This window comes from Chrysemys picta, chromosome 2 (genome assembly GCF_011386835.1).
Source record: "Chrysemys picta bellii isolate R12L10 chromosome 2, ASM1138683v2, whole genome shotgun sequence".
NCBI lineage: Eukaryota > Metazoa > Chordata > Testudines > Emydidae > Chrysemys > Chrysemys picta.
The window spans coordinates 211,890,971-211,916,075 of record NC_088792.1 but is presented as its reverse complement, the minus strand read 5'-3'; the positions used below and the strand labels follow the sequence as shown (position 1 = coordinate 211,916,075).

The 25,105-nt window shown below is 41.4% G+C and overlaps 1 protein-coding gene across 16 annotated transcripts in view; it reads left to right on the top strand.

Moving 5' to 3' along the window:
- ZNF521 (zinc finger protein 521) overlaps positions 1 to 25,105 on the top strand; it is a 277,408-nt gene that overhangs the window by 206,453 nt on the left and 45,850 nt on the right. The gene's annotated exons all lie outside the window — the stretch shown is intronic.

The window sequence follows — 25,105 nt, the reverse complement described above, 5'->3', positions numbered from 1 at the left end:
CAGTCCTGTAGCCAAAAAGTGTTTAATGAAGAAACAAAACTCACCTTTGGTGTAAGTAATGTAGCAATCATGGTAGGTATCACGGCTCTAGATAAGTGCCCTGTCGGCCTCTCACTAGCCTGCTGTGAAGGGATCCAGCTGTTGGATCTCATGTGTTTTAAGCCTCTGGAGTCTGAACAGGCACTGCCCCTATCTTGGGGTCCCTAGTCACACTCTCAGAGTGATAAGAGGGAGGGAGATGGAAGATGCAGCAGATGCAGGGGCAAGAGAAACCACTGGACCATCAACCATGAGAACCAACTTCACTGTTTGTTTCCCCCATTACGACCCTCAAACTGCCCCTTCTCTATTTCCTCAGAAACTTCTTGCACCATTATCTTTTTTGCTATGCAAGGATAGCTGGATATCATCCAGCCCAGCCATGACTCATTCCCGGTGACTTTTCCTCTACCCTGCTCTCCTCTCCTTTTAGGAAGATGCCCTACACTGCATCCTCTTGCTGTTGCAGCCAAAAGCACTCATTACATCCTCTGTACTCACAAAAGTCTCACCATAATCCTTGACTCTGTGCTTTGCACGTTCCCATCCCCATTGCATTCTGTGCAGCTTCTCAAGGTGGCCTGTCACTACTGCAAGAAATATTGGATTGAAGGACAAAGTTATGCTAGAGATGCCCATGTTTGGACCGTCTCTTGGCATCTGCACAGGGTTTAAATGTTTCTCTCACTGTTACTCTGCCTATGTAAACATCTGTGTGAACACTGGTGACCAGTAAAAGCAGTTACATACAGCAAGGCTTAATTAACACATTAGACAGCTAGTAGTAATAGTGAAAGCACCTGTTAGACACAGTTCACGAGCAGGTAATTTGTTTGCATGGAATATTTGTCAAACAATTGTGAATACAGAACAAATTCAAAATCTGTTACTAAACAACTAGTAAGCAGAAAAACTGGGAAATTCGCTGAAAAAACTGTCACTATGAATTGTTTGCCAGACTCTCTTTGAAACTAAGACAGTTTGTAACCGCTGGTCATTTTGGACATGGCTTTGAAGAAAGCTTAAACATTTAAGTTTTCCATAATGCCAGATTTTCATTAGCAGCAAAAGCATTTTTGATGACCCATTCATAGAGAATGGGAGCCTCTAGGTGCATCTAGAGATGCCTCAATTCTCATTAACCAATGGGAGTTCAGAGTGATCAGCATCTCACAGGAAGCACTAAGAACCTTGCAGGCTTGCGTACTTTGTGAGTAATGCAAGTTCTAGTGAATCTGCACAATGACATATTCATTCATTTCTTTTTCCTCTACTTCCAGATTTTCAGCTCTTTATGGTATTACATTGTTTGTTTAGTGGCATTTCCTCTATTCCATCAATCTAGTCATGCTCACTGGGACAATAACATCATTGCATGTAAATGGTGGATGATACAGTCAAGGATGTGTGTAAAAAGTTAATACCTACGTGGAGGAATTGGTGTACAGCACACTGCAGAATGTATATTACCGAGGTTAAGCAAAGGAAATATATCAATGTATTGACTTGAATGTGATGAATGCGATCAACAAAAATGTCTGGGTATGGTTCCAGACCCCACTACTAAAGGTGTGTTCAGATTCAGATTATTAATATGGTTTCTAGATGGTGAAACATGATAAGCTTGACAACAGCTTATTTTTAAAAACCTAAGTGCTGTTCCTGTTGGATTTAAAAAAAAATAATACTCTGTCATGTTTTTCAAGCAGCAGGGAAGAAAAAAAAATTTACCCTAATTTGCTCTGACTTTTGGCTGAGTAACTCTAATGCATTGTATCTGTGAAAACCCTTCACATTTTTAACAAGAATTTACAGCTGTTTGTTCACTCTACAGAAATATGATATTAACTAAGCTGACATGTATATTAAAAAGCATCCACGGAATAAAGGATATTGTTGTGATACATACATCAGAAATAACCTTGTAAGTGGTCTTTTAGTGATTAAAGTTGCCTTTCCCTTTAATAACTCTGCTAAGAAACAGGAAATGCAATTTCCCTACACCTTTCCTGAGGCTCTCCAATCAGCCAGGTCCTCGAGGGGGTTCCCTACTGTATATTCCTTCATCAACATGGCATTTCTCAAGGGGCCCACACAGAATCTGTTAAAATTAGCTGTGTTCCACATTAGTGACAGGAGCTGCCTTGCTCTCTGAGGAGTACACAGTGGTGTGGCGCTGCTTCCTGTTTGAGCAAAATCATGGCTTTAATTGCAGAGAATTTTTTTCATTACCTGTTAATTGATAAATCATTCTTGCTGCTTGCAGGGCTGTGAAACTAACTTAGTTGTTTCCAGACCTGTGCTCCTCTTCCCTCACAACAAAAAATATGTATATAATGCCTGGGTTTAGATTTTCTAATATAGAATGGCATCTCTGCACCACACCACCTCTATAAACTGGCCTGAAAAGTGGTGAAGCTGGCCCAGGAATGATTACCCTAATGTAAGGTTGATCCGCCAGTGGTGTAGATCGAGGGTGGGGCTCTTACACCACTCCCCGTCCATGCTGCTGGCTGGCAAAGAAAAGGAAAATAGCTGGAAAATCCTGGCAACAGGCTGATTTTAAGACCCTGGGGGCCATTCGCAGCCCACATAAATTAGAGCAGACCTCAGGCTGCTATAAATTGGTGTAGGATGTCCAGCCCTGCACAGATGCTGGGAGGAGTGAAAAGGTGAGCTTTTAAGCCACCTGCATGCACACACAGGCACACATAGATACACACAACTAGTGTGCACTTCAGCCATGGCTGTGGATCTGGCCTTTGATCTAAAAAAACAACAAAAGAATGAGTTGGGCATTAGAGTCACAGCCTTAAGGAGGCACATAAAACATGCATTTAAAAAAAGATATTTTTGTCATTTCAGTCCTTTTATTCCTGCTTCTGTTACAAGTAGCAAGAGGCCACTGTCTTGGGAGGAACAGTAAAAATCCTGAGTATAGTGAAATAATTTAGCTGATAATTCCCCACTGTATAATTTTCTACGCTTCCTGCTAGCTGACCTTGTGGGCTCCTGTCAGGTTGCTAAGGGAAATCCAGCAGGACTCCTGCTCTACTCTTCTACTTTTAAAAAAGTACTACAGGATATGCAGGCATGTTGATGTTGGCTTAGTTATGTATTATTTGATCAAGTGGCGTTCTGTAGCCCATTTTCTTTTCTTTTCTTTTTAATATGGATGATAGCTATGTGATGAATCACTGTTCCAAACTGAGGAGTTGGAATTCTGGCGGTGGTAGACGTTGCCAAAAAGCGAGGGTGATGGGGATGAGGTGGGAGTAGGGAATGGGAGGACTGAAAAAATTGGTAGTAAGCTCTTTGAGACAGGGACCGTCTTTATGTTTGCATCTTACACAAAGCTGAATGCATTGTGTGCGCTAAATAATAATAATAATGAGATATGGGAGTCTCTGGGTAACCATTTCAAATCTATGCCAAGTTGGTAGTAGCCAGAAGTTGTTAGTGTCTAATGGCTGTTCAGTGGCCTGTGTGAAATGAGTTGGTGCTCCCAGTCCAGATTTCAGTGGACAGGTGGCCACAAGAAAACCACAGCCCTGGTTTGCACCTTTGATGACAGTCTCAGTAGAGTGGCCACGTACTAAATAGGCATAGAGGCTGAAATAGCTCCTTACCATTACAAGTGGCCCTTCTGGGTCAGGACTGAGGCTTTCACTGATGCTGCCCTGTTGCGTGGATAAATTGAAAACTTCAGTCTCCAGGGCTGTCAATCTGGGACCTCTGACAATCACAGAAAATTTTACACACGTGTACACAAAAGGCAAATTATCCTTTTATCTCCTTTTTGAACTCCCGTGGTAGGTCTGAAAATAAAACTTCCCCAGAGCTGAAGGTCTGTATTGCCAGACTGCGCATAGGGTTGGAGTTGCACAGCTTTTTTCGAAAGCACCCGTAAGGTTTTCCAGCTTGTTATAGAAGCAGTCCCCTTTCTCCTCTGAAATCAAGCCTGGTGCAGGGCCAGAGAAACCAGCCGCATCTAGGAACCCAGATTGTCCCTGTGGCCTCTAACTATATTCCAAGATTTTCAAGGTTGTTCATAATATGTTTTGGCAGGACAGGTACTGCAAGCAGGTGCAGCCATTGTCTGGCTTTCTCAGACTTAGGAAAGTTTCCCTGCGCAATGTGTACAGGAAATAAACAAATGATTTGTGTCCATGGTGTTCTCAGGTGATTATAGGCCATTGATCTAACCAGGCTCGAGCTATGTATGGTGCTTTGTGCTGTGTATAGGGTTGCCAGCAGTCCCTTATTACAAGGAACGTTCCTTATTTTTTCATCTCTGTACAACAAGATCAGGAGTTGCTGTGTGCTGCAAAAAGCAGCAAGAAATACCCCTGGTGAATGTAGGTGAGTCCTGCTTCTTATTTATTATTATTATTTAATGATGATGATAATAACATCAGGCGGAGGGGTGGGGTGGGGGTGCTAAGAAAACAGTCCCTTATTTTTAAAATTCAATATTGGCAACCCTAGACTTGTGCAGCGCTCATTACCTCTGACCTGGTGACTGCAGCATCAAGTCATTGAAAGACTCTTCCAGAACAGATTCTTACTTTTAGTTTTTGTCTGCTGCAGAAAAAGAGAAGGTGAAATGGTCATTTGAAAGAGTTGTGGGCTGCATTTGTAAACTAAGTGCATGTTACATTTAGCAATATATCCTAATATGATATATGTGGGACAAGCCAGCTTCCTGTTTGCTGCTGCTGTTTATAGGCTAACGGCATTAGAACAGGAATTGCATCAGCTGGCTTGCTTTGTGTCTCAGCTGTCACAAGGAGAATGTAGTAATATTCATGATTAAATGTCATTAGTCTGTGGCACAGAAGCGAGAACACAGACATTGTTTTGGATCAGTTCCTGTTAAAATTCAGCAATATAACAAATTATGTCTGCTATGGATTAAACACAGCCATTTTTTGATCTACATTCTATTGCATGCCCCAGAATTTCTATCAATAAGTCCACGCTGTATGGGCATTGATTCCCCAAGGCCTTTAACAGGAGAATAAAAAGGGCTTCAGTGATCGAACCTCAAGAAGTGTTGTTCTAGCAAAAACCTAGTGTTTCATGTTAACAAAGATGGCAATTTTTAGATCAAAACAGCCTGGAGAATAAATTGGCATTGAGTTTATTTTAGGAATATTTGGTGCTTTTAAATTAACTATTTCTGCTGAAAATCCCTTTAACTTTTCCTATCAGTAACCTGTCCTGTCTGTCTGCTGCTCCTGTCTCTGTAGTATATCTTAACACTCACACATGCATACATGCAAACAAAAATATTTTTATGTAAGTAATAATTTTGCTCCCTTAAAGTTCCCTGCTACTCCACAATAAGAGCCTTGTATCTGGAATCAGAAGGGAAAGAAATAAAATATGGTTTTAGATATTTGTTTCTAAGAAAAATCATGCATTTCTTTCTTTTTGTTTGCCAGCAGCTGTATTCTTCGTTACATCATGAATGAAGGAAAGTGTTGTACCTGCCAAGAAGTATTACCAAAATCACTTTCTTTCTTGTCAGCTTTCATTACTTTTAGCAGGTTGTGTGAGGACACTCTGCTTAGGGAATTGGAATGGGGAGGATGTGTGTGCGTGATTTATATTTACACCCAAATTACAATACACCGAAATTAGTGGTGGATTTTTATATTTGTGGGAGGTTGGTATTATACTATACATAACAAGACAGCAGAATTGTCATATAAGTGTGGGCATTGGGCCTCCCTGTGTCTGACTGCAGCATATAAAGTATAGAGGGCTAAGACTTTCAAAAATGACCACCAATTCTGGGTGCCTAATCAGAGGAACCGTGGGCCTGATTTTCAGAGATGCTGAGTCCTTGCAGCCCCCATTGAAAGAACAGGAGTACTTGTGGCACCTTAGAGACTAACACATTAATTTGAGCATAAGCTTTCGTCTCTAAGGTGCCACAAGTACTCCTGTTCTTTTTGTGGATACAGACTAACACGGCTGCTACTCTGAAGCCCCCATTGACTTCATCTGGAGATTCAGGTGTGCTCAGCACCTCTAACAATCAGGTCCAAGGTGTCTCAAGTTCGGCACCCAAATCAGTGACCATTTTTGAAGATGTTGGCTTGTCTGTACGGTCAGTTATTGCAGTGATGGAGGCTACAATAAGTACCTACGTGGACAGTGAGATCTTTTAAGCTTCAAATCCATAGAAATTCTGTCCAGCATAATAGTATTTTTTTTAAAGAATACAAACCATTATGTGTGTATTATCCATTGACAGACAGGTGCCTGGTTCAGATGGGCCCAGACAGTCTAATTTATGCATCCATTTGGCATGTGCATGCTTCCAGATCATGGCATTGTCTCCTCTTCTTGCTAGATAAGTTGAAACATTGACAGGCAGTGTGTTCACTTTTTTCTTTTATTACAGTAATTTATAAGATATTTTAGCTAACAGGAGAACGGCCCAAGGGGGCATTCTCATGTTAATTACCAAATGTGGGCTTGTCAAAATCAAATAGCTTCAGGAATAATGCAAGTAGTACTGCATCATTACAGTGTTTGGCCCTCAACCCAATATTAGCTATTTTTGAAAATCTTGTTTCACTGGGCTTTTAAATTTAAAATACCCCAAATCCTGCCCCATCGGAGATCACAAGAGAAATTTAAGGCACAATGAAAGATTTAAGGTTTTAGTGCAAGTGCTACTTTTAAATATTTTTAAACATTCAGCTGCAAGCTAAAAAAAGGTGTCAACAATTAAAGCAGTTACTTGTGAGGTTTTCTGCAAGGCTGAAGGTATTTGTAGTCAATGTGACTCATTAAATCCAATATTAATTTGACTATTGCACGTGCTTTGTAGTCACTCTCATTTTATTTCTTGATGTGTGTCACCAACAGTGATCACCAAGGGCCAGATGCTGATAATACCCTTACTCATACTGGGCAACGTCCCACTCCATCAATAGTCCCATTGGTTTACACAGAGCTACTCAAAGGGTAAAATACTACACGGGATGGGTAATCTGGGCCCAAGTTTATAAATTAGAGCCTGGTGGAAAACTGTTTCTGTTCTGATAGTACACAGTGTCTTGTCACCTCTGAAGGGTGTCAGTATAATCAGTCGTGTTAAGGAGCTAGTTTTATGATGGTGGATACTACAGGGTGTAAACTTGTCGGTCAATAGCTAATCCCCCTGACCCCCTCCCTCCACACAGCACAATTAACTTGGTCCATCTAGCATGCTGCCTGCTGCACAGACTCATACCTGATTCTTCAGAGCAAGGTGGGAAAAAATCCCATAATACACGTGGACAGTTGTGCGGTGTAGTGAATGGGACTGAGGTGAAAAGTTGAGGTTTCTTTCCTGGTCCCTGCTATTTTAACATAATTGCCCCTACTTCGTGCTATAGGCACATTACAGAATTTTCTAAGAGAAATTAATTTTTTAAACAAACCCACAGGAAACCTTCCCAACCCTAAAACATCATCCATTTTTATCTCCTCTCACAGATACCACCACATCCTCCCTCTAATCCTCAATCAGTCCCCTCAACCCTGTCCCCCAGGAAAAGCACTTTCTACATGTAATCAGACCCAGATTCTGGTGAACCAATTCAGCAGGCAAGTTTCAGAGCCATGGACCCATCATCAAAAACACCCTCCCATTAGTATTCTCACAATTATACAAGGAGGGGGCTCTTAGTTTGAGAATCTGCCACAGAACCTCCTGAGGAAATAGGCTGTCTCTCAGACAGACAAAGCACTAACCATTTGGGTCTTTAGACCTGAAAACCAACACTTTGAATTTTACCTGGAAATCTACTGACAGCCCGTACAGAGCTTTGTTGTAACGTGCTTCTGGCAGTTAAACATCCCACTTAATAGATGGGACACCACACACTGCACTAGCTGCAGTTACTGAATGGTCTTAAGATGTAGTAGCCCTTTGTAAAGCATAATAAGCTAACCTCAAGATGACAAAGGCATGGATGATCATGACAAGCTCTGCATCCCTAGCAAAAGGTCACAACCTTCTTGCCAAGCACCAGTGATGAGAAGGGCAGTTAGCAGCCACTACGACCTGAACATCCAGAAACAACCAGGGATTCAGCCAACTGCACCTCTAGGTTAAGAGCCTTAGAAAGTGATGGCCAGCAAGTCCTGTCAATCAGTGGGCCAATACACCTTCCACAATTTCCTCAGGTTGCTTCCCTGCGTAGAACTATCATGGTCTTGTCTGGGTTGAGTCTTAGTGAGGTACCCGTGCATCAATTTCTGCTTGACACTTAAGTAAGAGGTTCTACTGTTCCAGGGGGAGTCCGAATGGAAATCTAAAACTGGGTGTTATAAACATTGAAGACACCACCATTCATACTTTCTCTCCTTCCCTCCTACTGGCCCCATATATGTGTTAACAACAATGGTGGTAAGAGAGAATCCTGCAGGAACCCCTCATGAGAGTGCTCTTGGAGTAGATGAGCATCTAACCAATGCTTCCCTTTGAGATCTCTCAGAAAGAAAGAAGCAATACCATTGACCCTACTGTGATCTTCAGGCAAGTCCCCAACATCTATGGTCAAGGGTATCAAAAGCAGCTCTCAGAGCAACAAGAATCAGCATGGACATGTGATCCTCAATCATTGACAGCAGATCATCAGTATCCTACACCCCCAGAGCAGACTCTGTACTAAATCCAGGTCTAAAACCAAACTGACCCCAACAACTTCCTGCTGATTTTCATCAGCCAGGAGGGGTTTGGATTTGAGTGTGTGATTATATCATATGCCTGACCACCACCGGCTGAAATTCAAACAGAAAAGACTCATTGTTCTGAGTGACTTAAATTTCCATATCCACAATTATTCTAATGAGTTGGCTCCGAACATTGCTAGCCCCTCACTAAAAGTAAATTCTGCCACCATAGAGACAGAAATCTCAGTCTGGATCTGACTGATCTTTATCCTCAAAGTAATTCCTCACAGTTAGAAACACTTGACTCTGTCACCCAAAAGCAAACAACCTGGATTAAGCAGGTTGTTAACCCCTTGTTTTCTTTGACTACTACTGCACAGTGACCGCAGAAAATTTCAAATGCTCTTTTTGCCTTAATCAGTACATTTCAAAATAGGACGTAAGTCATTGGTTTTTGTACATCATCCTTCCTACTTTATCATTTCAATGTCAACTGAATATTAGAACAATGTAGAGAAAAAAGGTGTTCAGTGGCGACTGGACTATTATTATGTCCTGTCACACCTTCAGTAGAGTGGTCTGATAGCTGCACCATATTCCTGCTTAGAGCCCTCGGAAATCTAACCGGACCCATTTGCTTCTGAGGGCTGATCTTTAAAATAGATGCTGTCTCCTAGCAGAAAATGTGTCCCCCAACCTGAAGACAAAGGAGGCAATGGCTGGTGCATAACAAAGGCACAATTCCCATTTTCTCTCCAATCCCACCACAAAAACAAGATCAAAAGTATTGCCAACTATGTGAGTGGAACCACTCTGCACCTGGGGCGCGCACACAGTTCCAGTGGAAATTGGACTCACTCCGAACAGTTAGTCTAGATGACTTTAACACTGCAGCAGGGTGACCTGTACACCAATATTGGTTCCCATCTCAGGATTCCTATATAAAATGGATATTCTCTCTCTGATACAGTTTGGAGGCTGAAGACCTCTGGCATTTAAGGCTAAATATAAACAGCACAGATTCACCACCATTTTGACCCTCTCATAGTTCAATCTGAACAGAGTACCCAGCTTCAGTCATTGCCAAAGGTAGCTCAGGTGGAGTTTGCCAGGAAAATGTAGTCTGTACCAGGGCTCACATACCGCTAATTCCTGGTGGTGCTGTTGGGCAGGACTGGCTGATAGTGGCAGGTCAAATAAGGAGTCCCACAGACTATTCAACATGGAGAACTTTCTGCCACCTTGCTGTGGAGAGTTTAAACCTGAGCTCTGTTAAATTCAGTGTTTCTGCTGAGTTGAACTTTCTTTGAGGGCTGTGAGTGGAGAGGCAGTCTCAAGATAGCACAACCCTAAACTAAAAGATTAGGGTCAGGACCTTGAATTGTATCCAGTAATAAATGGGGCACCAGCGGAGTATGCAGAGATAACAGTGGCTTTGTATAATAATACCTTAAATGCAGAATAATGAAATATACCATTTAAAAAGAAATTTTGCAAAGGATTTCTTGTTGAATAAAACCAGGGAGGGAGAAGGCAGTGCAAGACAGATGTTTTATATTTTTAAAACACCCACCATAGTAGGAGTCTATCAGGCCCGGCGGATTGATAATGGGATATGGAGCCATTCACCTCTATAGTAATGTTTCAAATCTGACCTTACTTGGGACTGTTTGATAATAATTGGTGACCTATGCATGAAGAATATCCAGTTCCTGGTGAACAGCATCCACATAACAAACCACCACCACAGTATTTACTAATAAGCATTTTTGCCAGCAGTTTCAGCAAAGCAGCCAAGGATTGAATTGGGGTAAAAACTGAACTATCCCCTTATCCACAGGGCTGGCTTTTTTTTTTTTTTTTTTTTTTTTTTTTTGCTTTTTTTAAATTTAGGCACGTTAGCACAGTAGCAATGTAGAGAAACTCGCACAACCATTTCCCACATATTACCTCTTTTGAAACAGAGAACTCAAAGGTTCTCAGTCCAGCATTTTTCACCAGCACAAATTCACCATTTCAAAATAAAACAGTACAGATCTTAACAGTGGATAGTAGGGTCCATGAAGCTTATAGATTCAGTAGAGTAACGTCTATTTACACTCGGGTCCCATGGCAAAGGACATGCATACTACTGTAAATGGAATACTCACACACTCCATTTCTGTGCGTGTGTGCGCATGTGTGCTTGCGTAATAAACATCTGTTGCCATGTCACATGATACCTCTGGGATTCCAAAGTGTTGGCTTTTTTTTTTTTAAAGACCTATAGACTAAAATATATCTGGATTTTTTTGGACTTTTTATCATGTTTAAGGTATAAAATTGTTTATCAATAAAGATAGTAGAAATAGGAAACCTGTCCTGTAGGCCGTAGTTCTGATTTGACGCCAGCAATAAATTTTGGTTCTCTGCAACCTTATTTTGTTCAGTCCTTTTTATAATTAGTTGATCTTTGTGACCTGGAGATAGGAGGCAGAAAGGGAGTTATGGCACGATGGGCATCTAGTGACTATGTGGGGCAGCTGAGTATGTAGTTAATGCTTAGTCTCCAGTGTTTTTTTTCTTTTTCTTTTTGTATTTGGAGGACTGTGTTATTATATTGACCCTGACTCATGTGAGGGAGAAAAAAATAATATAATGTGTAGTTCCAGAACTTACGTCTTTTAAAACAGGGTTGAAGCATTGAAAAGAGACTGGCAGACGGGCTTAGCATTGTGGATATCTATATCCATTCTTGCCAAAGGGTAAATAAAGGGCATTCATTTATTAATCTGCTTCCAAATCCCTCCCTCAAAAAAATGAGGAGGGGGTTCTTTTTCTTTTCTGACCATTTCTAGTAGAGCCAGGCATGAACAATTAAATTTAGGGCTTCCCTGTGGTCTGTGAATAACGCTACACAGTGCTAACCATCAGGGCACAAAGACAGACAACAAAAAGGGCTGTTTTATTTTCTGTTTACCCTTCAGGATACTGTTTACCTTATCACTGAAGGGGAAGTTATCATTTCATCCCTTTTGGAAATTGTACTGGCTTGATTCTGTACCTCCAGGTCTCGGACCAGCTAGTGATAAAGTGGGCATGTCAGCCTGGGGTGAGGAAAGTCCTACCGGGAGCTGTTGCACTCTCGCACTCGCTCTGACTCCCTCTGTCTCTTGCTCTTTCTCTGTCAAACCATTTTCTCTCTCTCTCTCTCTCTTCCCTCTTTCAACGGGAATGGTTTGTTTTTTTCCCTCCCCCCCCCCAAATTTACTTCACAGCAGATTGTCTTGTAGTAAATCACCAAAAACCCAAATAGCACTAAAGCATTCTGATACAACATTAGCATTTGCTTAACAAGCACAAGATAAACATTAAACAAAGAACTGCATTTCTTTATTAGAGGCTGCAAGATACATAATCCATGAGCACAAGAAACATGGGACCCAGTGGATATGCAGATGTGTGTTATTTCATTGGCGCTGGGCGGCCTTGTTAGAAAAGGTTTTCATCTGAAGGCTTGGGGGTGGATAGTTGACTGTCCCTGGTGGGTCTGTAACTAGATACAGAGACTGTTGCAAGCTAGGCTGGGCTCCCTGGTGGATGTGCTGATTGGACAGCCTGAGGAAAACTTGGGAAGCATCAGGAAGTGAACTCAATCACCTTGGGGATGATAGGGTAGAACCAGATGAAGGCATTTGACTTCTTTTGTAACTCCCACTAAGGACAGATTGCCAGTGCGATCCAACCTCCATAACTGCAAATCAGGCCCTTTCCCCTATGCCGATTTCATTAGAATGGCCAGCATGGTGCAGAGTTTAAAAAAAAAAAAAAAAAAAGGTTAGACACAGTAATTTTACAGGCAGGCGGGTACAAAAAAAAATCTGCATAATTAAGCAGTCAAGGCTGCTAATAGGGGAGTTTATATGCTCTGGGACCAGGCAAGGGCAGCACATATGGATATAGCACTGGATATTAAATCTACGGCATGCCGACTTACTTCAGGGCCCTTAGAGAAAAGTCTAATTATAGAGAGAGGAATTGTGTTTACTGGTCTGTCTTGGGCAAAGATGTTGAAAGAAGTGCAACCAAGTTTTGCAGTTAGACATGAACAGTCTGTTAATAGAGATATCAAAAATATGTGCTTGTGATTGTTTCATATCTAATCCACAGGAAATCCCAGATTCTGAGACCCCCTTTTCCCAGTTAAAGTGGGGGGGGGGGGGAGGAGAGAGAGACCTATACATATCTCTGATGCAGGATGTAAAATGTGTTCATTATTAAATTGCTGGAATTTAATCTGAACCAAGCTCTTTACCATCAATAAATTATATTTAGCAGTTTACCCTAGTTAAGCTACTTCTGTTTAAAAATGTCAGTGCTTCTGGGTATAAGCTCAAAGTCAGCATTTAAATATAAATGGGTAATATGGGTGGAAGTTGCAGCAGGCAGGACTGAATAGTTAGAGAAAGGGTATGTTTATGTAACAAGTCCTGACGTGGTGGACATTAACATTTCATAATGCAGATCAAAGGTATGGAGAAGACCCAAGGGCCCTCAGTCAAGGGGCCCTAGCAACTGTCTAGTATGCTCTATGAGATGATTTCTTCAAATTAGAAAGACTTAGATTCTAAAAAAAAGGCTATAAAAGTAATTACCCTTTCTCCCTGCCCCCATTTCCCCGCCCCCCACAGCAAGTAAAGGAGTCTGGCCATTTGCTGATGGGAGATGATCAGCGAGGTGTTATCATGAAATGCTGCCTTACGCGTATAACTGCTAGCAGAGGCCAGTGTTTAGTGCATATTTTGATTTAATATTTTTCAGCTTCAGGCTTTTGTCCTTTTCATGTTTGGATTTAAAATACTGGGCCATCTGGGTGAGCCTCATCCTGAAATGCTGGTGAGCGATTGGGTCAGTCAGAAACCGCTTTAAGGGCCGCAACCTGCAAAGTTCTAAGCGCCTCCTGCTAGAGACTGAGTGCCCCTCAGCTCCTATGAAGTCAATGGGATTTGAAGGCCCTCTGGAACGTATAAGATGGATCCCTAAGTTTTGCTTCCTCTAGATATTTAAGGGGAGGAGTGAACTACACCAGTGTTTGAAGAACATACAAGATTATTGTTGAGTATTATAATAGCACCATAGTAACTACACAAAACATAGGATCAGAAACTCTCCCTGCCCCAAAGTGCTTGCAAAGATGCTCTTAATCCTCATTTTAAGAAAGGAGGACAAAAGGACTTAGGTGCCTAACTGCCACTTTAGGTGCCTAAATCCCAGAATCAGACACCACTGGGATTCACAAAACCTTCACTCAGCTGCTGCCAAACCACATAGATGCCTAAATGCACTGGATGCCTATATTTTTGCAGTAACATTTCCCTAGGTGCCTATGTTTCTGACTCTGGGAATGTGCTCTGCAGCTCCACAGTGAGAAAAGATTGGCATTTCTCCGCTAACTCACCTGTAGGGCCCCATCCAGCAAGTGTGCTCAGAGCTCAACTACCAGATTCGGCCCCTATAGGTGAACTTACACAAAACAGCATGGGTGGGCAGGGGAAAACTGACAACCTCCCTAGTAACTTTTAGCCCAGTGGTTAGGGCACTCCCCTTGGATGTGGGAGACCCTTGGCTCAGGTTCCCCCTTTCACCAGATAGGGATAAGGGATTTGAACAGGAATCTACAGGCTTGAAAGTGAGTGCTGTAATCCCTGGGCTATGGGTTATTCTGATGTGGGGCTCCGTCAGTCTTTCCCGTTGAAGCTGTTCCAGTGTGAATAAGTAATTTAAAAGGAGCAGAGGGACTGGCTTCTGAGTCTCCCACCTGAGTGCTCCCTCTAACCACCACACTACAGAATCATTCTCATGTTTCCATTCTCTCTGGCCCAATCATTCTTGCATTATTTATCCACAGTGGAACGGTCAGCAGCAGAGACTGTGAGGGAGCCCCACATCAGAATAACCCATAGCCCGATGGTTAAGGTATTCACCTAAGAGGTGGCTGATTCCTGTTCAGATCCCTTCTCCCACTTTGGTGGAGCAGGGGCTTAAATTATGGGTTTCACACATCCCAGGTGAGCACCCTAACCAGTGGGCTAAAAGTTATGATTGAGCTCTGAGAATGCAGAGCTGGCAACATCAGCCACAACTAGCAGGCTGGTTAGGTAGAGCTAAATTCACAAACGAACATGGGCATGATGATGCTGAGTATCACCACGCCTAGCTTTTAGGCACCTAGAAAATCACTGGGATCCACACAGCCTGGGTTATGTACCTAGGCTCCCCATACAATACGTGGGGAGAGACAGGCATCTGAGAATGCGAGTCACAAAAGCCAGCACGCTAAGCTAGCCAGTGGGAGGTGCCAAGCTGAGTCATATGTGCCCCCGGTCTCTTGCTAAAACAGTGTAGGCGCCTAACGCCTAAGAAAAGTTTGCAGCTGAGAATCCCAAGCACAGGGAAGCATAGCCCTGAAGTCTGGACTTGGGCATCATCTCTGAAAGAGGGGCGGGGCTTAGCACACACCCCTCGGGAAGAGCAAACAGCGTGTGGATGTACTTACTGCACAGCTTGAAGAATGCAGGCTTTTGTAACCTTACAAAACAACCTCGTACTTCTCTTCCCCACATCCCCAGATGAGCCATGGAGAGCAGTGCTAGCTCCACTTAAAAGCCCTGGTCTGGACTCTTAGCAGCTAGCAACAGCATCAAACTATTCTGGGATAAGTAGAAAGTAAAGAAGAGAGAGGAGGGATAAGAATTTTTAATCTCATTTTTCCCCTGTAAAGTGACATTGTCAAGATATAAAATAATATAGATTTAAAATGTTCTTATCTTTATTGATAACGCTAAAGCCTGGTATCATTTTTAAAATATAATTTACACTTTACCCCTTGTGCTATATGTTTACCTTTTCATTTCACTCATCTTGGACATTCAAACTATACTGGTCAGTTTATTTTAATGGATAGCCATTTTCACTTACTGAGTCTTGCACTAGCACAATGATGTTTGGTTTGGGATTCTAAATGTTTAAAAAAAAAAAGCAACCCCCAAAACATAAAAGCACAACAGGATGTCTTCACACACATGTACATCTCTACTATTTTTACTGCAGTTTAAAAGAGGTTTATGCCAATATTTATTTCAATATCTTTTCATATATTTGGGACCGAACCTATCTTAATTTTTTGCAAAGTGCCTGTCACAATGAGATGCTAAGCATCATCATTGTCTCTTTCCAAGCCTTGTATTAGTGATAATAGCCAGCAATGGCAAGAGATTCCAAAGCTGGCTTTAGACTCTAGCCTTTTACAGGCCAACTCCTCAAAACTCCATTGAATTCAGTGAGTTTGTGTTGATTTACACTACATGAGGAGCTGGATATTCATTCTGAAACAGGTTTGCAAGGAATGTGCTATCACAAAGTGAGCTGTTCCTCTCTCTTTATACTGCTACTGACCTCTGACCATCAATCCATTTCCTCCACTCACTTCCTCCTAGTGCTTCATCGGCCACAGGGAATGGGATTGTTCGCTGGGAGGGCTATGTAAGTGTGACACACAAATGGCAGTTTCTCTCCCATCCATCATGTTAATCAATGGTATTCCCACAGCATCGATCACCGTGATATCACCACTGTAAAAGATGCTATGGGAAATAGTCCTTTTGGAGATGATATACAAGGATAGATTTAGAATCCTGGGCCTGTTTTGCACCCACAGTGACCCTGGGGCATGGTTTATTATGTACCCACTCACACTTGCAATTATTTTGCTGGTGTACAAATGAAAGCGAGTTTTTTTCAAAATCTAGCCCTTCCTCTTCGATTTGGAAGAAGTCATTTGGCAGCTTTGCATACCAACATCTCTTTGCCTTCTTCCATGCTGCACCCCAAGCATGGGTCAGGGAAGAATCCCTGGATTCATGCAAAAGGCATTACTTTCTCCACTGTCAAATCCCTCCTGGAGACTCACTCTTGCCAGGATGCTTGTGGGAAACTTTCTGACTTAATGACAAGCTTGAGGAGTAATTTGGGAATGGTTTCTGTATCCTTTAAATATATATATTTGCATGACTATTTTGTTAACATAAGTGTATACATTTCATAACCCACCCTCATGTCCTTTGTTCACTAGTCTCTTTATCTTTTGGTTGTGAGCTCCTCAGAGCAGGGATCGTGTCTTCTTACCTGTTTAGAAATGGTCTAGCATATCATTGGCACTACCAGAAATAAATAATAATAACTAGGAGATTGGTGCTGGGCTGTCAATATTCCTTCTCTGTTGTTTTTGACTCCTCTCTCCATTAACCCACACATCCGAGCTATGTCCAGTTCCTGCTGCTTTTTCCTCCTGACTATCTCCAGGATGTCTCCATTTCTTTCCATGTCCACAACCAGATCTCGTATCTAGATCCATATTATATCCTGCCTTGACTACAGCAACGTCTTCCTCTTTAGCCTCACAAACATTCATGTTGTCCCTCATCAGTGAAAACAAGATGCAACCACTGAACTCCTCGTCCTGTGCATCAATTGGATCATGTTACTCCTCTCTTTGAATCCCTCCATTGACTCCTCATCCACTAAAACGCATGAAATTTAAGCCTCTGGTAATCACCTTCAAGGGTCTTAGTAACTCTGCCCCTCATGGGCACTTAGGACATGGCAAAGTAAGCACCATCAACAGGATTCAGGGCCCAAGCCCGCAGGTGCTAAAAACACCCTGCAGAGTTCTGAGCACCCATGATGCCTTTGCCCATGGAGAGTATGTGAAGAAAGAGGAGGCTTTGCATATCTTGAGAGTGCTCAGTACATTGCAGGGGTTGAGACTTTTGTTTCTATTCATGTTCCATTGGCCATACCCATCTTTGCAACCCTTCCAATCCCTGTTCAACTTCCGAATTCACCTCCCCTGAGTTATCTTTTGTTAGTTGTGACCTTGTCCTTTTTTTTCCAAGATGTTTTCCCAGAACCCTTTGTACCAGGTGAGCTGGTGATTCATTGGAGGAAGGATGTATATCTTCATGGATTCCAAGGCCAGAAGGGATCAATGTGATTGTCTGGTCTGACTGGAATAACAGACAGGCCATAGAACTTCCCCTAAATAATTTTTAGAGCATAGCTTTTAGTAACCCAGAGTTAGATTAGTTGCTTACTAGTTGTTTCAGTAAATGGTTTATGTTTTAGGAGTCTAATAGGCTAATAATTAAATTGTTGTACAGGTGGGAGCCTTGATCATGAAATGCTGTTTTCTGGAACCTGTCAAAAACCCCAAATCAATCCAATACTTGCTGTAAATAAAGACAATGTGGATTAAACCATATTGAAAACGCCAAACTGGGACTGTGTTAACTGTGGCTTGACTATCTCATTTACCAGTGGTAAAGATAATCCTAAAAACATGTGGTATGCATCTAGTTCCTCCATTCAGTATTAAAGCCCAGACACGGAGCAGGTGAGTTTTACCTGCTTTTGTGACACATTCTGTTTAAAAATAAATAAATAAATAAATAAATCAGCAAGCATACTGTAGATGCCTTTTACTGCCAGAGTGGAACTTCACAAGCCTACCAGGGGACCTTTTTGTAATGTGTGTAATGTGCTGCTACCGTGCTTTAGCAAGGAAAAATGTCACTGCTGGGCTTTATTTTTAACAGACTTTTTTAACATCAATTAATGCAAGCAAATGTAGTGGAGCAGATCTAGCTTTTTATTTATATTTGGGGGAAAGCAGTAAGGAGACTTGGGGGGAGGGGAAGGAACAAGTATTGTTTTATTTTAAACTCCAGGCAATTAAACAACATTGGGAGAGATTTTCAAAGACACAAAAGGCAGTTAAGCATCTAACTCCCACTGAAAATCAGTGGGAGTTAGGCACCTAACTGTCTTTTGTGTCTTTGAAAATCTCGCTCATACTGTATATTTTTAAACATTGATTTCCTAAAGTGTGTACTGCAAGTTACATAACATGAAGGCCAAGATCATCAGCTATCAACATGGCTCTACGTTTAATGTGCTCCACACACTCACCTCCTCATTTACTTACACACACACACACACGCAGTTGTAATTGTATTATATTATCTTGTAGCATTGATCAATTTTGTTCTGGCGAGGGGTCTTTGCAAATCTTGATAGTGCAACTGTGTGTCCCTTTAATACGAGCTTTTAATGAAAATAAAGGTAAAAGTTAACTCTGCAGCTACTTGACTTGCCCTGCTGCATGGAAATTTTGATGTGGGCAAAGAACAGCATGTGATCTGGGGTAACATACTGTATATGATGTAATATCTTACCATCACAATGAGCAAAGGACAAAATGATAACTTTAACTTAGAATTTTCATGCTTTTACTCGGGCTGTCAAGCGAATAAAAAAATTAATCGTGATTAATCGCACTGTTAAACAATAATAGAATACCATTTATTTAAATATTTTGGGAGGTCTTCTACATTTTCAGATATATTGATTTCAATTACAACACAGAATGCAAAGTGTACAGTGCTCACTTTATATTTATTTTTATTACAAATATTAGCACTGTTAAAAACAAAAATAATATTTTAAATTCACCTAATATAAGTAGTATTGTAGATTGTAGTGCAATCTCTTTATCATGAAAGTTGAACTTACAAATGTCGAATTATGTACAAAAAAATAACTGCATTCAAAAGTAAAACAATGTAAATCTTTAGAGCCTACAAGTCCACCCAGTCCTACTTCAGCCAATCTCTCAGACAAACAAGTTTGGTTACATTTGCAGGAGATAATGTTGCCCACTTCTTGTTTACAATGTCACTTGAAAGTGAGAACAGGCGTTCTCATGGTACTGTTGTAACCTGCATCGCAAGATATTTACGTGCCAGATGCGCTAAAGATTCATATGTCCCTTCATGCTTCACCCACCATTCCAGAGGATATGCCTCCATGCTGATGATGGGTTCTGCTCGATAACGATCTAAAAGAGAGTGGACCAATGCATGTTCATTTTCATCATCTGAGTCAGATGCCACCAGCAGAAGGTTGGTTTTCTTTTTTGGTGGTTCGGGTTTTGTAGTTTCCGCATCTGAGTGTTGTTCTTTTAAGACTTCTGAAAGCATGCTCCACACCTCGTCCCTCTCAGATTTTGGACGGCACTTCAGATTCTTAAACCTTGGGTCGAGTGGTGTAGCTATTTTTAGAAATCTCACATTGGTACCTTCTTTGAATTTTGTCAAATCTGCAGTGACAGTGTTCGTAAATCAAACATGTGCTGGGTCATCATCCAAGACTGCTATAACATGAAATATATGGCAGAATGCGGGTAAAACAGAGCAGACGACATACAATTCTCCCCCAAGGAGTTCAGTCACAAATTTAATTAATGCACTATTTTTTTAATGAACATCATCAACAATGAAGCTTGTCTTCCGGAATGGTGGCTGAAGCATGAAGGGGCCTACGAATACTTAGCATATTTGGCACGTAAATACCTTGCAACACTGGCTACACCTGTTCTCACTTTCAGGTGACATTGTAAATAAGAAGCAGGCAGCAGTATCCCATAAATGTAAACAAACTTGTTTGTCTTAGTGATTGGCTGAACAAGAAGTAGGACTGAGTGGACTTGTAGCCTCTAAAGTTTTGCATTGTTTTGTTTTTGAGTGCAGTTATGTAAAAAAATATCTACATTTGTAAGTTACACTTTCACAATAGAAATTGCTCTATAGTACTTGTATGAGGTGAATTGAAAAATACTATTTCTTTTGTTTATCATTTTTACAGTGCTAATATTTGTAAGCATAACACGACTTGCACTGTCACATAAACTTGCAGACTTCAAGTTTTCTGATGAAGAGTCTTAGGTGGTTTTAAACATTGTCAGGGATTTGTAGCTGATGGCCCCAAAGCTTTCAGAGAGAAAAAGATCACAGTAGTTAAATATATATGTTGCTAAATATCGTTTTTTGACATTATGAGATTTTATTTCTTAATAAAAATAAAATGCCATGGAACCGGTCTTTGTTATATAGTCAGAGTATACAATATTTAAATTTTTAAATAGTAGCTTGAATGAACTTGTGCAGATCTTAAACAAATTTGTCATAACGTAAAGAAATTAAAAATGTATTATGCGCAAAACATTTTTATAATTCTGCATTATAGCCTTAGAAATATTTTATCAGGATATTTTTGTTTGGTTTGGTTTTACTGTGTTTTGGTTCTTTGCAGATGGGAACATCAGGAATTGCTATGTAAGAAGGATGACTATATTTAATTATTGGCTTCTGATTCTTGATTAAATTAGTACAAATCCTCACTTGCCTCTCTGCACTGTCCTACTCTTACACTTCAGCAGCATTATTTCTCGCTGACTAAAATCTTATCAAGAATCCATCATTTCCCCTTTCCATCCACTAAGTTTTGATGATTTGGTGCAAAGGTGTACTTACCGTAACACTGTTACGATAACTAGTACATTTGTGTTTCTGTTATGATGGGAGTACTGTTGTAGTGAGACTCATCCACTGTTGCTGCTTCTTCTCAGCAGTGTTAATTATACTTTAGGCTCATGTAGGGTGCATATGGAAACACAAAAATAAGTGATCAGGGACTAGAACAGTTTTGCTTTCATTTGTTGTGACAATGGCACATCTACTATGAAACACACACACAAGGCTAACGTACCTTATCTGTAATGAGGTCATGTCCCATGATGTGTATTAAACTCCACTAACTAGTCCCCTGCTTATCCAAAACCTCATTTATCTGAATTAATTTTGTGTCCCCCATTTCATTCAGCTAAACAAGGTTTCACAGTGTTTCCAACTCATGGTTTTATCATGAGTCTCGTGATATGTAATGTTTTGCTTAAAGCCTAGTCCCTGGAGTCATATGAATACATGAAAATCTCAGCTTTCATTTAGAAAAAAAAAAGAGGGGGGACAAATTTCTAGTCCTTATGGTTACAGAGAAATGCTGGAAAATCTGAGACTTAAAAATGCCAAATCCACAAGGCAAAGAATTCAACGTGATTTATTGTTTTTTATCTTATGATTTTTAAGCCAATCTCATGATTTTGGTTGCCCGATTCATGATTTTTGAGTTTTTGGCGTTGGCAATACTATAATGTGCATTTTCATGTGTGTATCCGACTACTATAAATAGTCTGTCAGACTACCATGGGGCAGTATAGGGTTCTGTAGCGAGGATCTCCATTTTCCCCCCAGTGTACATGAGAGAATGGAGAAGCACCCATTTATCCCCAGCCCCTTGTTATGCCTATAGATAGTTTAGTGGAGACTATGTATTGATTCCAGCCTCCAACTTCTGGAGATGCTGAATAACAGTAGTTGTGCAGTGGGTTAATGGCATTTGATATAGTTTATCTGATTCTTCCCCCCCACCATTGCTAATGAATGCCGACTGCCTAGTTTAAAAGAGAGCTAAATCCTATTTTGGCCAAGGCAGCTATGGAGAGCACAGATGCTGCCCACTGTGTCCTCTGCAAAAGGACTTCTGCCAACCGGGGAATGATTTCTCATGGCAGGACAAGAGGAAGTGCTGTGCAGTGCACTTTGCTGCTCTCCTGATCAGAAGCAAAGTACAATACTACTTGCTGCCAGTTAGCACTTGCTGCTGAGTGCAGCATACTCACTAGCTGGCTGGGGAGTTAGTTGCCCACTAGGGAATGTGGTGCATGGGCCAATGAATTAGCTGTCTGTCCTTCCTACTACTACTCGTGATTGCTGTGGAGAGACCATGTCCTGCCGCTTGCATGGGGAAGAAGAAGTTTCCAAACAATGTCTTCACCCTCTTGTGCAGTAGAGGGTGGAATTTAGCTCCTATACACCAATGCTTTGGGCTAATACCTAAACAGTGGTTGGCAGGCCAAACAAAAGCATTGTGGTGCCATGCAGAATTCTCAAGTTTGGGAGCAGCCTTGGCACTTTCACTCCAGCCATCTAGTGTCTGGCCTGGTGAGGGTGGGAGCATAAGCTAACTGCATGGCTCTCTGAGCATCACCTGCTAGAGGATTGCATAGCATTAACGGGGCTGCAAGAAGCTGCGATGGCAGCAGCATCCAGGGCCGGCTCCAGGGTTTTGGCCGCCCCAAGTACCCAAACCAAAAAAACAAACAAAAAACAAAACAAAAAAGCCGTGATTGCGATCTGCGGCGGCAATTCGGCGGGAGGTCCTTCACTCCCAGGCGGAGTGAGGGACCATCCGCCGAATTGCCGCCGAATACCTGTACCTGCCGCCCCTCTCCGGAGCGGCCGCCCCAAGCACCTGCTTGAGAAGCTGGTGCCTGGAGCTGGCCCTGGCAGCATCTGAAAAGGGAGGCGGGTGGGTAATATTTTTCAGTGAGATGGCCTTATGTCTGGGAGATGTCCCCGAATGCCAGTGCAGAGAGGGAAAGGGGCATGGTTCCACCCTAAATAAAAGCCCCATGTCTTTTTACCCCACAAGTGGTTTTGATTCCTCTTTGCTGGTTTTTCACTCCTTCTCCTTATTTAAATTAACAAGAAAAAGAAAAACTCGGTGGACCTTTTTGAAAATATTTGAGCCAACAAATGCAGTCTTGTAAGTTATTTATTAGAGTATTTCTCAGTTAAAGTTTAATGTCATATAGTGGTCAGCAAACTCTCTCTTGCTGTTACAGTCATGTTTCTCATATCATGTTTCAAATTTCCTCAGAGCATTAGAAGTGTTATTTGGCTTTGGCGTGATGTTAATAGTAGTTTAATGCCATGCTACATTTTTCTCTGGCTCTACAAGTTTTACCCATAAGAGAGGATGTACATTGGCCTCAAAGACTGTACATTTATTTTTCTCATAACTGTGATGTATTTTTTCCTTTGCTAATATATTTTGATGCCTTATAGTTGTAACCTGCTGTTCTCTTTAATTGCTTATTGTTATTAATTATGTAGCGGTAACGTTGTCGGCTGCTTGAGCCATTTGGCTGTAAAAAAATGCATTTATCATTATTGCCATTGGAGCTGCAGTAAATTGCCAGAGTTCTGTCTGGAGATGAATGCTTTTGAGCGTTTCTCCAATAAAATTTGAATGTGTATCAAATCAAGATTTTCTTTTGCATCTTCCCTTCCCTTTTCCCCCACCCCCAGGTCTTCTCTGCCCTGTCCCCACTTCTCTTCTTTTCTTCCTTCTCCACCTCTTCTCATCCTTGAGCTTTTCTTGTCACATCTACTCTTCCTCCCTGTGGCCCCATTTTCCTTCTTCTTCTTCTTCTTCTCTGTTGACTTTCCTTCTGCCACACCCCACCCCTTTACAGTGGCTCCTTGTTTTTCCCACTTACCTCTTCCCTGCCTCCTCCTGTCTACAGTATTTCCTCCCCCTTCCCTAACCTTTACCTGCCTTTTCCTCTCTGAAGTCTTTTGTGTTCCTCCTCTTCTGTGCTTTTTGTCCCCTCCAGTCCCCTCTCTGTTTGTTTCTGCCTTTTTAGAGCTCACTGGGTATTTCTAAACTCTGCTTCTTGGTGGGCAGAATATTGGGAAAGGATGACTTTGCTCTAGAGAGGGGCTATAGTTTGGGTCCTTAATAAATATATATTTAAATAACGGCCAGCCTGAAGCCATAAATTCACAAAGATCACAACACAGTGTGTACTACGTAAGAAAAAGCGAATCAGCCCTGATTACTGTATGTCTTTTCGAGAAACTGGGAAACTCTTCAATGCAGGGAACTCTTCAGTTTGTTTGGGGACAATTCTGCTCTCCAGTGTAAATCCATGTAACCAATAGAGTAACATCAGATTTACAGCACTGTAAGTGAGAACAGACTCTAGCCCTTTTTGTCAGGGGAGCCAAAAGCTGCCTATGTTACTGTATAATGGGATCAAATACAGAAATACGTGAAAGTTAAATGAAGCTGAAATTGAGCTTTCTCATATTTTCCTAAACAAAAAAATAGCAACTAAATTAGACTCAAAAAATACAAAGGTTACACCTCATTAAGTGGAACTAAATCACTATAATAATATTCTGAACAAGAAAAATTCTTCAAACTGGTTCAGTTGGGCTAGGAGAAAAGAGTCTAGTTTAAAAGCCCAGTTCCAGTATACATTAAGCACAGCTCTGAGGGCCTCAAGTGCCCATTCCACATTTTTTCTCCTATTTTTGGAGGGGTCAGGGTGGTGGAGAGGGGAGAAGGTTGGCACATCCCTAATTGAGCTGAATTTCTAAATCAATATTCCAGCTACTGCTGTTCACTTCTTCAAAAGGTCCTTTACATGTGTAACAAGAAGTCAGTAAGCAACAGTTCTCATACTGCATTCAGATTTGAAAAAAATTGTCAACAGTGCCTGGCTTTTCATATAATTAAATAGTAGGAAGTGTAATACTTTTCATTCTAGGTATCCATAATGTTCAGAAATGCAAAGAAGTCCTGTTTTAGTCTCTCTCTCTCTCTC